Genomic DNA, 2,531 nt, shown 5'->3' with positions numbered 1-2,531 from the left:
TATACACATAGGACGGCGAGCTGGCAGAATATATATATATATACATAGGACGGCGAGCTGGCGAAATATATATATATATATATATATGCCATACACGGTGAAGTTTTGTGCTTTGAAAAACGTAGAATTAAATAACTTGTTTTAACTCTCTAAGCGAGAGATATACAGTAACAGTACCGAATAGTAAAGTTTATTTGCCAAAATAATGTGGCAGTCTTATACAAGGGCGCTCAGGGATTTAAAACAAATTGTTTTTCTCTATACGAGGTCTGCGACTGTGTGTCGCTTAAAAATATCTAGTATTTGCAAGTGGAAGGCGGTTTCATCACTAGCTTGTGATTTTCTCACACGGAGGACGGGTAACTACACAGAAACCTAGGTCTATGAGTATCACGTAAGGCTAGAGATGGGAACGATGACCTCCCTTGCATATACTATACCGGCACAAATTATGTGCCGGTAGCCAATTGGAAGGGATATTTTCCTGGGGCTAAATAACAGTAACATCGTCCTTGTATAGGACTGCTACTAGAATTAAACAGTAATTTGAAAAAAAGAGTCGTTCTGTAGTTCGTCGTAGCTCACTGATTAGAAAACTGTTTCTGTAAGCCATGGGTCTAGTGTTCAATTCACTCTGGTGGCTTATGGCTAGCTAATTTTTTCCGTTTTTGATAAATTGACTGAAACGTCAATCTTTTAGTTGTGAACTATTTCTGGAGCTTGCTTTTTTTTTTTTTTTGACATCAAAGTCTTGTTTAAATTAAATATCACTTGCTGTTAAGATTTTGACTTCCGAACAATCAAATTTTCACAGAAATCATTGCTACACGAAGATCGTGTTTCTATTGTGAGTGAGTAGCAAGGGTTTTCGATACTTGATTCTCTCGGATTCTCTCAGAAATATTTCTGCATATTTCTTCCAATTTCTCCAATCCTTGCAGTTCACACACAACACAGACATATCTTGCACCAATGTTATCTGTAATAGTTTGTAGGTAAGCCATTTCGCAATCAAATTCTCTTTTCAACTCAAAAAATCCCAAAGCTTTAAGTAGCTTCTTCTTCATTGGATCTGTTATTATTCTTCAAAGACACAGGATTTACACGACTGTTCTCCTCTTCCCTTGGAAACCATTCTGGTCGGATCTCAACTTTTTGTTTCCAAACTTTCGCCTTTCACAGTAAATACACTTCAACATGTTTACACAAAATCTTTTAGAAATATAAATATTTAACCATTCCAACTCGCCAAATATTGTTGTTCACAAAAAATAGACACGCCCTTTATTTCATAGCTTTCTCTGTTATGAAATTAGATTTATATAGAAATATAAAAGAAAATTGAGTGTCTGAGCCTCCATAGTTCAGTGGTTAGAGCACTGGTCTTGTAAACCAGTGGTCGTGAGTTCAATTCTCACTGGAGGCTTTGATTATGTAATTTTTCTTAATTTGTGATAGCCATTCCAACTTTACCAAATATTGTTGTTCACAAACTAGGCACACACTTTTTCATAGGATTATTTGTCATGAAATTATATTTATATAGAAATAAAAAAAAGAGAGCTAATTGTTTAAGCCTCCCTAGCTCAGTGGTTAGAGCACTGGTCTTGTACACCAGTGGTCGTGAGTTCAATTCTCACTGAGGGCTATGTTTATGTTCTTTTCTTAATTCATATCTTAAAATGATTTATTAGTATGTTGTAATTGCAGACCATTGCAGTTGCTTAAAATTCTTGTGACGTAAAAGAAAGTATTGTTCGTTCCATTTTTATTATTGTAAATCGGTATCGTAAGGAAATTCCATATCGACCCGTGTTGCTTAATACTGTCTGTAGTGGTAGCAATGTTGAATAACCGAGTGTTTTACAAAAGCTCAAATGCATAATAAAGATATATAAATATACATTTATATACTGCCATAACAGAGGTTAGAGTATTGCTTTGTAAATTCAGTTCCCTCGTATATATAAATTTAGATTCAAGGTGAATATGGTACTTAAGTTTAGGCACCAGAATTAAGTATGGTATTATCCATACAATTTCAAAATAAGGTGATTAAAATCAAAATAAGCAACAAGGATATCCAAAGTTAATGCAGCTAGCCTATATGGTATGGCTAAGTCAAAATGGTTTTTTGTATTCTACTTTTCTACTTGGAGAGTTTAAATGTAGTTATAAAAATATGTCCTTGTGTTAAAATGTAATTTCAGTAAATTTCTATATCTTTGTGCAGTTGAGGATTGCTCTACATTTTACATTTGATGTAATGTTCACATTGCTTAATTAAATGGAGTCGCATGAAACGATCGTACTGCATTAACTTTGGATATCCTTGTTGCTTATTTTGATATATATGCATAATCATCATATTTTCACAATCGATACACGGAACACGTGGTGAGCTTCTGGACTTCATACAAAGTAGGATTAAACAATAGTTTGAAAGAAAATTTTCAGGCCAGGTCACCATAGCTCAGAGGTTAGAGCACTGGTCTTGTAAACCAGGGGTCGTGAGTTCGATTCTCACTGGT

General features: G+C 34.6%; 3 non-coding genes across 3 annotated transcripts; all 3 read left to right on the top strand.

Moving 5' to 3' along the window:
- The first annotated feature begins 1,353 nt into the window (after positions 1–1,353).
- On the top strand, positions 1,354–1,426 carry Trnat-ugu (transfer RNA threonine (anticodon UGU)). The gene has a single exon. It is a non-coding gene; the product is annotated as a tRNA-Thr (tRNA).
- A 149-nt stretch (positions 1,427–1,575) lies between these two features.
- On the top strand, positions 1,576–1,648 carry Trnat-ugu (transfer RNA threonine (anticodon UGU)). Its single transcript has one exon. It is a non-coding gene; the product is annotated as a tRNA-Thr (tRNA).
- Positions 1,649–2,462: 814 nt separating this feature from the next.
- Positions 2,463–2,531, top strand: Trnat-ugu (transfer RNA threonine (anticodon UGU)). Its single transcript has one exon. It is a non-coding gene; the product is annotated as a tRNA-Thr (tRNA).

The sequence above is a fragment of the Octopus bimaculoides genome, chromosome 26, assembly GCF_001194135.2.
Source record: "Octopus bimaculoides isolate UCB-OBI-ISO-001 chromosome 26, ASM119413v2, whole genome shotgun sequence".
Classification (NCBI taxonomy): domain Eukaryota; kingdom Metazoa; phylum Mollusca; class Cephalopoda; order Octopoda; family Octopodidae; genus Octopus; species Octopus bimaculoides.
The sequence above is the reverse complement of the archived record's forward strand: the minus strand, read 5'-3'. Positions and strand labels throughout refer to the sequence as shown.